Raw genomic sequence first — 12,428 nt, forward strand, 5'->3', positions numbered from 1 at the left:
ACGTTTTCCATTTTTTCCACTTTATAAAGTCAGCGATGCTGGAGGGTGTCTAGCGGAATCCGTCCTCCAGGAATGAGTGCAAAAGGGGAGCACGAGGCTCAGGGACGTCCCCTCAGTGAGCAGACGGAAGGGCCAGCCGGAGACCTCCCATCCGTTCCGGACAAACACACGTACAGAAAAGGATTATTGCCAGCTTGTGTACTTTCACAATGTGATTTTTGTATTTCGAAAGCTTGAATTACCCTCGATGCTGTCGGTGTGGGTTTTATATTCCATAATGGTGTTGGGAGGTAGGTTGAGCACTCGCCGAAGTGTATCTCAGATGCGGGCTGTGGTGGCTTGGTCGCTGTCATTCTTATTCCATATTGAAATAATGTCCTGCTGAAACCGGACAGAGACCACAGCCCCACAGATCTCCTCCCCAACCATGGACTGTTCCCCCAACATGGTCAGGATGAGAGTCTCCCAGCAACAGGATGCCAAGCCCTTCCACGGCCGAATAATCCACTTGCCACTATTTTTATTTGCATCATCCTCCCACATGGGTTTAATTCTTCTTTGAAGAGATGGAAGTCACTGCGGCCTGTCAGGTCCCCGGGCCGTACCATGTGGCTGTAAAACCTCCAGAACTGCTCCACAGAGGCAAAGATGCCAATCTGTTTGATATTCTGTTCGTAGCTCTGTGAGCTGCTGGGACGGCCAGGGGTTCTCCTGGAATACCAGAGAGTGTAGTTATACTGCAGGGGGTGCTCTGCTGGCCCAGGGACAACAGCCTTCCTCTTGCTGCTGCTCTGAGCCTAGTCTCCTTCCGTTTTTTCCTTCTCACCATCTTTCTGTGTGCTGTTTTCTTCGTTCTGATCATGGTCCCCACTGTCGTCATCTTTCAATGCGTCGAACTTGTTGTTCATCCTCTCGCTGCCGCCGTCGCCACTGCCTCACCTGGATCTAGTCTTTACATCCCTTTTCCACCTTTGGCTGTTGACCCTTAAATGAACTAGAAGCAAATCATCGAACTCAGAAATATTCCTTCTTCTTCCATGTGTCAGAGAAGATCGTGGGAGATACACAGAGCCTCAGTGAGCCTGCCTGGCTTGAGGGCTTCAGGTTCCTTGGGAATTATGAAAGGGCAAGGGTGGGAAGGGGAACAGCAGGGAGGGATGGTGACACTCCTCACGCCAGGGAAGCGCCAGGCCAGGGCATTTCTAGCCAGTCCAGAGAGTAAGGCATTCTTCTTCTTCCCCACTGCTCTGGGAAAACCTTCCGGGTAGAATCACCTGGACTCTAGCTCTCTAACCTTTGCTCCCTTCCTTATATAACTGAGCATCCCTCTGGAAAACTAACTGCAGAATGGACTTTACATATTTACCTAGCTCTTTACTCCCTCTCGTTAATTCACTCAGAGCACTCAAAGTGTTCCTAAATGTAAAGGAATATTGATAATTTTCAAGTGCTCATTGCTCCTTGTAAAGTGGTCCTATGGGTACATCCTCCCACCACATTTAATGGGGTTTTTTTGCAATTGGTTTTAAAACCAAAACCAAAAAAAAAAAAAGCAACCCATTTCCTTACAGAGAGAAAAACAAACTCCGAGAATAACAAATCTCCAGTGATACTTTGTAGCTTCTCCATTTCCTTCTTAATAGGTTTATTTATATGAATTACGACTTGCATTGACCTTTTTTGTTTTTTTGATTTGCAAAATATACACAATAAAAACCAGTGACTTCCCAATGGCATCATTAGATCATGAGCTTCCTTAGAACAGAGAGTGTCTTTAGTTCTATTGAGGAGTGTATGATGAAGGGCAAACAAAAAGCAATAAGAGAATAAAATCTACCAGTTATACAGATACTGCTCAAAAACTGACCCAGGCTTTCACGACCAGGGTGTCACATTTTTCTGTTGACCTGACACCAGAAAAAGCAAAGCAATCTTCTGAAGACATGGACGAAATATTTCTAGAATATGTCTGTTTAAGATTATGGGAGGGGAAATTTATACTTGTTTTATTTGGCAATAATAATTTGACCTAGACGTGTGTAGAGGATAAAAAAATTCCTTCTCCATAACTTTTATTCCCACAAAGAGTGAATTCTCAAAGGTCACTAGAATGAGTTCAGAGACTTGGTGCTGGTAAACAGCATCCCTCTTCCTCGCCAGAGCAAGTACAGCTGTGTTCCAAACCCCTGGACCAGAAACTTGAGACCATGTGCCAACCCATCACACCAGAGTCCAGCCCATCCTCATTGCTGCAGCTCATGGTGACAAACATTGAGAGGGCGAGTGGAGGTGGCTGGATCTCCTCTGCTTCTTTTTCACCCTTCCATGGGGATAGGATGTGGAGGTGAGAATGTGAACAAGTGTTCTGCTGTCCCCGTTAGGAGTCTGAGCGTGGAGAACAGAAGCCCAGTATCTGGCAGGAGATGGCAGCTCAATGGCCTTTATCCATGGGAGCCCTCCTGCCATGTCTTCAGACATTTCTGGATTGGAGGGCTTACAGTCAGCCAATTTGACTCCACGTTCTGTAACATTCTACCTTATGACTTTGGACAAGCAACTGAGTCTCACTCTTCTCATTCATAAAATTGGGAATAATATAATGGCACCACTTAGGGCTGAGCACTGAATGAGTTACTAGGAGCACCATAACTGACACATAGAAAACAGGCCACAGTGGTAGCTAATATTCCAAGGGATATTACTTGGATTTTACTTATGTGAAACTACAAAGCCTGTACTTTCTTCCCCACCTCAGAGATGATTCTTTTCCATTTAAGCCCAAAAGATCCAGAGACTTTACAGGACTGGTGATGCCCTGTACTCAGCATTGATGGCCAGTAGGGGAATTCCAGCCTCTGTGTGAAGTGCTGTGCTAGACCCTGAAAACAAGCTGGGTTTGTTTTTTCTGTTCAAGAATGAATGATATCGTTGCCCCATTCCTTGAAAACCGAACGTGGAAGTCACGGAGGATGCCTTGCAGTGTTTCCCCACACACTTCTAGTGCATCTCCTGCAAGCTGACATGACAACCCCCAGCAAACCAAAAGTTAGGCTACACTTTTCCTAAGTATCATCTACATAAAGACCACTGTGCTCTGGTTACAAAGCCACAAAGGGTTGGGGGAAAGAAGGTAATAAAATACCCAGGGCTGAACATGAGCATGGAGGCAGCGTGGGCTGGTGGACTGAGCACTGAGCTGGATGTCAAAAAGCCTGGGTTCTGGGTCCATCCCTTCACTGATAACTGTGTGCTCTCAGGCATAATGTCTCTGGGCCTTTGAGAGCAATGCGCGATGCAGGGTGGGCTAAATCATCCCGAAGGTCCCTTCCGGTCTGTGGTTCCAGTGAAGGAGGAGCCCGGAGACATGAAAATATGTGAGATAAATAGTAGATCCGCTTCTCCCTGCACCCCAAATCCTGAGAAGGCTAGACTAGAGCAAAGGGATCTTTGATCGGATAGGAAGTTTAAGTGCCCACTTTCCCCAATTAGTTTTCAGTCCTTGGACTCTCCACTTTCCTCAGCTTATCGGAGGGAACTACTGATGAGAACATTAGTTCACTGGGACAGAAACCTGAGCTGCTGGTGAGAGTTGGACACCCCAGAAATGTGGTAACTTGTAGGAGCCTCAATAAGAAAATGGGCAAGTCAGTAGTTTATGGTGACGATGGTGGTACAAAACCCTGTATCAGCCTGAGTTAGAAAGAAGGCTTTACCTCCCAGGTAGGAGCAAAATGACCTCATGGAGATCTTTTCACCTGTGAGTAAAACCCTGCCCATGCATCACTTTACAAGAATCAGTGTCAACATAAGCAGACCAGCCTTGAGGGAAACAAAGCAACCTCCTGTGCTGAGGGACAGGCTGATCTGAAGGGGTGCCTCTCCCAGGCCTACTGCCCCGTGGTCCACCCTAAAGGTAAACTGGCCCAAACTGGCTCAGGCCGTGTTCCTTCACAAGCCAGCCAGAGGGCAAGCGTGCAACCCACTGGGCTTTTCCACAGAGGTCTCAGACATCAGCGTCCAGGGGAGGCCAGCCAACCTACCCACTTCCGCCCCTTCTAATTCTGAAATTCTGGGAAACCCCAAGGTTTAGCCCATCCACCTCTCCCAGGCCCTGGGCGCCCCATCCTCGTTCCCACCTCTGTTGGCAGGGATTTGGCAAGAGGTCTTTCCATTTCCAAAAATTGAATCATAAATATAGCAATACAGTGCTCTGTTGGGATCCCTGTTAAGGAAGTAGCTGGAAATGGGGTGCCTTCTCATCCCCCCACTGGCATCAGCTGGCCAGGAGTGGGGTTTCTCAGAATCACACTGGGTAACCACTCTTGCAGACACTCCAAGGTGAGAAAGCATTGTCACCTGGAACAAACAGTAACCACTAAGCCATATACACACCCTAAGAAAACATGCAGAGATGGATTCCAGACTTGCTGGGAGTTCTCACACCTTTGTGGCTTTCATCATCCTGTCCTCTTCACCTAGAACAGTGGTTCCCAACCTTTTTGGCACCAGGGACCAGTTTCGTGGAAGACAATTTTTCCACCGATGGGGTAGGGGGGGGATGGTGTCGGGATGATTCGAGCGCATTGATTTATTATGGTCTCTGTGCAGTCAAACCTCTCTGCTAATGCTAATCGGTATTTGCAGCCGCTCCCCAGCACTAGCATCACCGCCTCAGCTCCCCCTCAGATCCTCAGGCGTTAGATTCTTATAGGGAGCGCGCAACCTAGATCCCTCGCATGCGCAGTTCACAGTAGGGTTTGCGCTCCTATGAGAATCTAATGACGCTGCTGATCTGACAGGAGAGGGAGCTCAGGTGGTAATGCGAGCGATGGGGAGTGGCTTTAAATACAGATGAAGCTTCACTCGCTTACCCGCAGGTCACCTCCTGCTGTGCGGCCCGGTTCCTAACAGGCCACCGACTGGTACTGGTCCGTGGCCCAGGAGTTGGGGACCCATGACCTTGAACATCTTCTTTTGCTTCCTAATTTGCATGTGTCCTTCAAGACTTACTAGAGATCCTTAGGCCTCTCCCTGAGCACCTGGCCTGCTTCCGGGACACACACACACACACACACACACACACACACACACACACTCACACGGTGTCATTAACACATGCCTCAGTGTCTGCACACTGGGTAGCTTCTGAATGGACTCCCAGTGCCTGGCCTGGGGCATGGAAAGGAGAGCACAGCAGAAGATTTTAGACAAATGATCCATGACCAATGGCGGCCTTCAAAGGGCCTCTACTTCAGGAGTTCCTTGAGATAGTTTCTGATCTGATTTTCCTTCATAATATGGCAATGTCCAAACTTCTGTTTGGGGTATAAATTAAGAATATTATTGGGTCTTGTGAAAGGTAACATCTCCTTCCAATTAATACATGGGTGGGGAAAGAGAAGAAATTGGCCGTGGCATTGTGGAGCCTCTGGGAGAGTGCTCTCCAGCACACCAGCCTGGAACCTCCACGGGGACAGCAGCATTTCCCAAGCATCAGCATTTCCCAGCTTTTAGAAGGGCAACTGATCCTTGAGAAAGGATATATTACTCCCATTTAATTAATTAGCAATTGAGGCAAAAGGTGGCCAAGTGTCACAACTGTGCAGAATTGCTATGAGAAAGACTGTTTTTCATTCATTACTTTAGAACCTATTTGGCGAGGGCCTCCACTGTGCCAGGCAATTCACTAGCACACAGGTGTTGAACAAAACACATTTGGTATCTGTCGTCAAGAAATGGAGGGTGGGATGGGACTCCCCTGGTGGTCCAGTGGTTAAGACTTCACCTTCCAATGCAGGGAGTGTGGGTTCAATCCCTGGTCGGGGAGCTAAGATGCCACATGCTTCTGGGCCAAAACACCAAAACATAAAACAGAAGCAATATTGTCACAAATTCAATATAGACTTTAAAAATGGTCCACATCAAAAAAGAAAATCTAAAAAAGAAAAAAAAGAAATGGAGGGTGGAAGAGGGATAAATTGGGAGATTGGGACTGACATATACACACTACTATACATATAATAGATAACTAATAAGGACTACTGCATAGCACAGGGAACCCTACTCAACACTCTGTAGTGGCCTACGTGAGAAAAGAATCTAAAAAAGAGTGGATATATGTGTATGTATAACTGATTCACTTTGCTATACACCAGAAACTGAAAAAACTATACTCCAAAAAAAAAAAAAACAAGAAAAGAAATGGGTGTGGAAGGATGGACATTGAACAAATAAGTATATACATTGAACCCATGAACAACACAGGGGTTAGGGATGCTGACCCACCACGAAGTCAAAACTCTGTGTATAACTTATAGTCGGCCCTCCATATACATAATTCCTACTTATCCACCGTTCCACATCCTCGGATCCAACCAACCGCAGATCGTATGGTGCTATAGTATTTACTATTGAAAAAGATCCGTGTATAAGTGGACCTGCGCAGTTCAAACCATGTAGTTCAAAGGTCAACTGCCTGGTGCATGGCATGCTAAGAGGAAAAGCATAGGACACCAGAGAAGTTACGTAAAGGGCGGGGGGCTCTGATTGGCTGGCATTTATCAAGAACTCACTGTGTGTCAGGATTCTGCAATGTTCAGACTTGGCTCGTGTGACCATAGTCCTCAAGAACCAGCTCAGGGCACAGACTCAAGATTCTCCCACAGGGAAGGTGCTATGGCTCCTCTGCAGCCCCAGTTTCCCCACCTGTCAGAAATAGAAATAATAACACTTTTACTAACTGCTTCACATCTGAATGTGAAAAATCAATGCTCAAGCACTTGTCTTTTTATTTTTATTTATTTTATTTATTTATTTATTTTTTGCAGTACGCGGGCCTCTCACTCCCGTTGCGGAGCACAGACTCCAGACGCGCAGGCTCAGTGGCCACGGCACACGAGCCCAGACGCACCGCGGCATGTGGGATCTCCCCGGACAGGGGCACGAAACCGTGTCCCCTGCATCGGCAGGCAGACTCTCAAGCACTGCGCCACCAGGGAAGCCCGCACTTGTCTTTTTAAAATACAGGGTGAAATTAATACTTGAAGAAATGAGCAGTTATTTCCTTGCATTCATATTTATACTCAACAAACAGACCTCATTTCCTCAACCATCCCAACTCTAATTTTTATATTGTAACTTTTTAAAACTATGGCACTGCTAACAGGTAAAACCACGTGGACACGATGCATGCTTCCCTCAGGAATGCAGCGTAGGAAGGCCACCTTTCCTCCCTTCCCCAAGCCTTCTCTGAGGTCTAAGAGACAGAGCTTCCTGTCTGAGACCAGCTGAGGGAGCCATTGGCCTTGTGTTTATTTGAGCGTCTCTCCTCCTCTCGGGTCCACCTCACGGGGAGAGGAGACAGTGTGAGAACTACACAGAGAATGAGCTAGAAACTGGGAATCCTCCGGAGCTAAGGGAGAGGCAAAGTGAGGCCTCCACTCCAGCCCTTCCCCACCTCCACCCTGACTGCAGCCCTGCACAATCACCACCTCCACCCTGACTGCAGCCCTGCACAATCACCTCCATGTGAGTCAGGGAAGGAAGGGGGAGTTGCCTTGTCCTCATGCTCCTGTGACTGAAATGAGGTCCTGCTGGACAGGACAGAGCATGGCAGGCCTCTGTGGGCCGCCTCTCAGGAGGCTCAGTGCCCCAGGGCCAGGAGCTGCAGGGGGCCAGGAGGGCTGCCCTGGTGGCTGGGACTGTGTGGAAATAAAGTAGAGTTTGGTTCAAGCTCTGCCTCTCCCCCCAGGTCTGACTTTTCTCCAGCACAGCCTCCTTCCTACTTGGGGCAGCTGGGAACTCAGCTCCAGCCTCTGCCCACAAGACAGAAGGAAAAGGAGACCCAGCTAGTGTTCTTGTGGCAGGAGACCAAAAGGGCTTCCTCTAGAGAAGAAGCTGCACAGGAGAGGCATCTGTAGAGCAGCAGGTCTGGGAGGCTGGCCTCCTCCCTGATGGGGGGGAGAGCGTGGCCGGTGTGACTCCCAGGGCCCCAACATACCTGCAGCCCCATTTGATCTGCATCGTCTTTAGGCAGGTAGGGCACCTGAGCTGCCTGTCACCTCACAGGTGGTGATGGACTCAGCCAATTGAGCATGTTTGCTGTTACACTGCTGCCTCCCCACGGCCTGGGGCCTCCTGCTACAGAAAAGGGAGAAAATGATTCCCTGAATGCTCCTTCCATGGCTGTATGACCTGCCTTCTCCCTTTCCCCTCCAAAATTTGAGAAACTAGTTCTCAAAAACCCTGAATTGTGAATGACTGACAAGCCCATCTCCCAGCATATTTGTGATTTAAAGGAACAGCGCCTAGATACAAAGGAATAGCTTCCATAGTAGACCATCAGGCAAGAGATCCATGGAAGAGGTGTTTGAGGGCCCATGGTGAAGGACTTTACTCCTTTTCCACCAGGTGGCAAGCTCCTCCTCCCAGGGTGGGTGGGCTACATCTGCTCAACCCTGTGTCTGTGGTGCCCAGCAAAGTGCCTGGTGCATGGCAGGTTCTCCATAAGGTATCTGATGATGGATGAATGAATGAATGGATGGATGCATGGCCACCCCCAAACCTCCCAGTAAATGAATCACTCACTGACTTATTCAAATTTTACTAAGAACCAAGCCTACACCAGGCAATAAGCAAGAACTAGGGATACTGCTGTGGACTAGACAGACATAGCCCTGGCCTCACAGAGCCTAGAGTCTAACAAAGGAGATTGCCATTAAACAAACAGTGGTCAAATAATCTATGGTTGACACTATGTGCTATTAAGGCTGATGGCAACAACTGTCAGTTCTGGCCATTTAGGTATCCAGATACTAATCTGTAATCTAATTTCACAATCTGGCCATTAAATTTATAAAATTCTAGTTTCGCTTTTGTTTTTTATTAATTCTAGTTTTTTTTTAAGCCACTTTAATGTTGTTTAAACACAAACCTATGTTTGAATTTCTTTTTAATTCAAAAGATTTAGGGCTTCCCTGGTGGCGTGGTGGTTGAGAGTCTGCCTGCTGATGCAGGGGACGCGGGTTCGTGCCCCGGTCCGGGAGGATCCCACGTGCCGTGGAGCGGCTAGGCCCGTGAGCCATGGCCGCTGAGCCTGCACGTCCGGAGCCTGTGCTCCGCAACGGGAGAGGCCACGGCAGTGAGAGGCCCGCATACCGCAAAAAAAAAAAAAAAAAAAAAGATTTATATTTAAGGTCCACAAAGGAAAGCCAAGGCACATAAACTAAAGCTCTAGGGAGTTAGGTTGAAGTTCCAACAAACTAAGAAATTTCCACCAACCTATCCAAAGATTAGTATTTTAAAGTTCAAAATAACTTCTACAGTGATATTATAATTATATAAAAATTACGTGTGTAAAAACACTCAAAAGAAATAAAAAATAATAATAGTAGTTATTTATTAAATAATATGATTATGGGTGATCTTTTTACTGTTCCCATTTTTTAAAAAAAATTTTATTTAATGGATGATTATGACTTTGTAATAGAATAAATGTTTTAAAAACCTGTTAGAATATATCATAGATTATCTCATTTTCCTTTTGGAATTATTCATATTGCTCAGTCTGTAGTGTTTTAGTGGATGTTAACTATGTCTTTTTTTTTCCCAGCTATATATATATTTTTCCAGCTATGTACTTCTTGAATGAAGGAATAAATGAATGAATTTTGAATCCCACGTCTTTAAGACCAACATATTGAAATTTTTGTCTTAAAGTGTTGAAGTCAGATTTCCCAAACAATGAACAAAGTCCAGACCTTTAGGCTTTCTCAAAAAGATTCATCCAAAGCTTGTTTTAGTTGTCTTATTCAGGTCTTGGCTATTTTGTTTATAAATATGGGTTTTGAATATGGTAAATGGATTAAAGAACAAATGTTTAAACACATTCTGAAATACAATACTTCTCTAATTCCATTATTTTAAAATGATCTATCTCTAGTCAAGAGCAACAACCTGTTGTCTTCTCAAGAAATCTCATTTATTATCAACAAATATTTAGATCCCATCAGAACATTTGCTTTTCATTTGCAAATATATCTCCTTTGGAGACCTTCTGTCACCTATTTGGTTGTTATGACTCATAAGTTAGAAATTATTATCTAAAATTTATTCAATCATAGAATTTTACATTTGAAAGGGTCATTAGTAGTCATTTAGTCCAACATTCCTCCCAAAGCAGGAATTCCTTCTACAATCTTGGTCAGTAGTCTGCTTGAATACCTCCTATGCTAGGAAGCTCACTACCTTCCATGGAAGCCTAGTTTGTTTTTAAAAGCTGCTTATCTTTAAGTTATATCCATCATAGATGAAAGTTTTATTCCCCAGCACAGAACTCGTCACATCAAAAATGTTCAATAAATGTTCATTGTATGAACAAGTAGACGTTTGAATTCATTTATTTATTCAGTATATTTACTGAACATCTATCATGTGGTGGGTGTTATTTAAGCACTGGGGGTATAGCAATTGACAAGAAAGACATGGTTCCTGGCCCAGGAAGTGTTTTCATTCTAGGGTTAGTTGGAATGAATAGCCTACCCATACAGCTTTTTCCTATTTAAATCTTAGACATACGTCCGGGGGAAGATGGAGAGCAGTACTATTAAGACAGGTTGAGGAATCAGTAAGGGTTTTTTGAATATTCCTAGAAACTACTTGAGAATCCCAGAGGAAAACTAGCCTGCCTGTCAAGTTTGTACATTAAAGAAATGTAATCTTATTTTATACCTAAGGCTGGTGAAGCAGGATATTTGATATATACAGTATAGACATAAGATGGAGAGGTATAAGCATGTACACTTACATTTTGTTACTTATTGATACATTAATATATGTATGTGTATATATATACACACACATAAATGCACATTTATTTTTATTCAAACACACACACTCACATAAAAATGGCAGAATATATACCTGATTTTTAAATATTTATCTCGAGGTAGTGAGATTATAGCTTTATTCTTTTTGTTGTTCTATATTTGACACATTTTCTACAATAAACAAGCATTACTTAAGTAAGCAAAAGAAGTTTTATAAAACAAAATAATGAATGAACAAAACCCAGAAATTCCCACTAACTGGTTGTGTTGTTGATTCCTCAGTGCTTTCTTCTTGCTGGTGCCTCCCTTCCCCTCTCCTCTCCTCCTCCCCACCTTCTTGACCAGGTAAATAAGAGTCTCAGGTCAAGCATCATCTCCACTGAAATCTTTCCTGATGCCTACCTTCCCCAGCTGCAGGCCCCCCACACCACGCTCCTTCCTTGTATGCCCGCCAAATTTGGTGCCTACAACTCTGCAGTTGCCTTATCGCCTGATTGTAAGCACCCGTCAGGCCTGGGCTCTGAAATCCAGCCCCAAGCATGGCCCCCAGGAGATGTGTGATAAACACTTGGGACTCACCTAGGTCATTGCCACAGCTTGCCACCAGTTTCTAGCCTCTGGCTCAGATCACATTGGCCCCTCCTTGACGGCTCCCTATTGCCTATCAAGAAACTACAATGCCTTGGGGGCATCCAAAAGCGTTTATAATATGGTACCAGCTCACCTTTCAAGCCTCATTTTTCTCTTTTGTATCCCCTTCCAGGACCATTTTCCTGCCCTCAACAGGCCATGCTTCCCCACCCTTGCTCCTTCTTTTAAACTGAAATTTTCTTCTCCCTCTCCATCTAAGGAATTTCAAAAAATTCACCCAAAACTAGGTTAACATCAATAGCTACCCTTAGAAGTGTGATGGGCATAAATGATATAATGTGTGTGGAGCTCTTAGCACTGTGCCTTGCACCTGCTAAGCATGTAATGAATAATAGCTGTTATTATTATCCTAATCATCATCATCGCCGATGTGCATCAGGCATCAACCCAGACCCTAAGAATAAAGAATTTTTTTTAAAAAAAGTTCTTGCACCTGGGCAGGTAAATAACTCACCATAATCCAATATGGTAAGTGTTATGACAGAGCTAGGAACAAAAAGCTCTGGGGACCAAGTGTTAGGGGAGAGAAGTGGTGGCTTCTCAGAAGAGATGGTGTTTTCACTGAGCCTTAAAGAATAAGTAGGAATTTCACCAGGAGAAAAGGAGAGAGTAAGGTAAGACACTCCAGGCAGAGGACATATCAAAAGCAAAGGTATGGAGGAATGAATGAGCAAGGTGAGTTTGGGCAGCTGCGTGCACGACAGCCGAGGCCTTCCTCTTGTCTAGTGCACTGCAGAGAACCATCTTCTTCTGCCCAGGAAACACAGCCTGTGGTGCTGGGCTGAGAGGGCGATTCCAAAGGAAGGGATGTACAGAACCCTGGCACTCTTTTTGCCGTCACCCTGATGTGGGGAGAGGAGGGCTGATCCCCCGTGGGAAGGGCAGAGTTGCTCAGGTCCTAGCTGAGGGAGATGAGGAAACAGAGGGCTCCGCAGAGACCTGAACCACCCT

The 12,428-nt window shown here is 45.4% G+C and overlaps 1 pseudogene; it reads right to left on the reverse strand.

Moving 5' to 3' along the window:
• Positions 1-204: 204 nt before the first annotated feature.
• LOC136132142 (eukaryotic translation initiation factor 4E type 2 pseudogene) lies at positions 205-929 on the reverse strand (annotated as a pseudogene).
• Positions 930-12,428: the final 11,499 nt, after the last annotated feature.

This window comes from Phocoena phocoena, chromosome 1 (genome assembly GCF_963924675.1).
Source record: "Phocoena phocoena chromosome 1, mPhoPho1.1, whole genome shotgun sequence".
Taxonomy (NCBI): domain Eukaryota; kingdom Metazoa; phylum Chordata; class Mammalia; order Artiodactyla; family Phocoenidae; genus Phocoena; species Phocoena phocoena.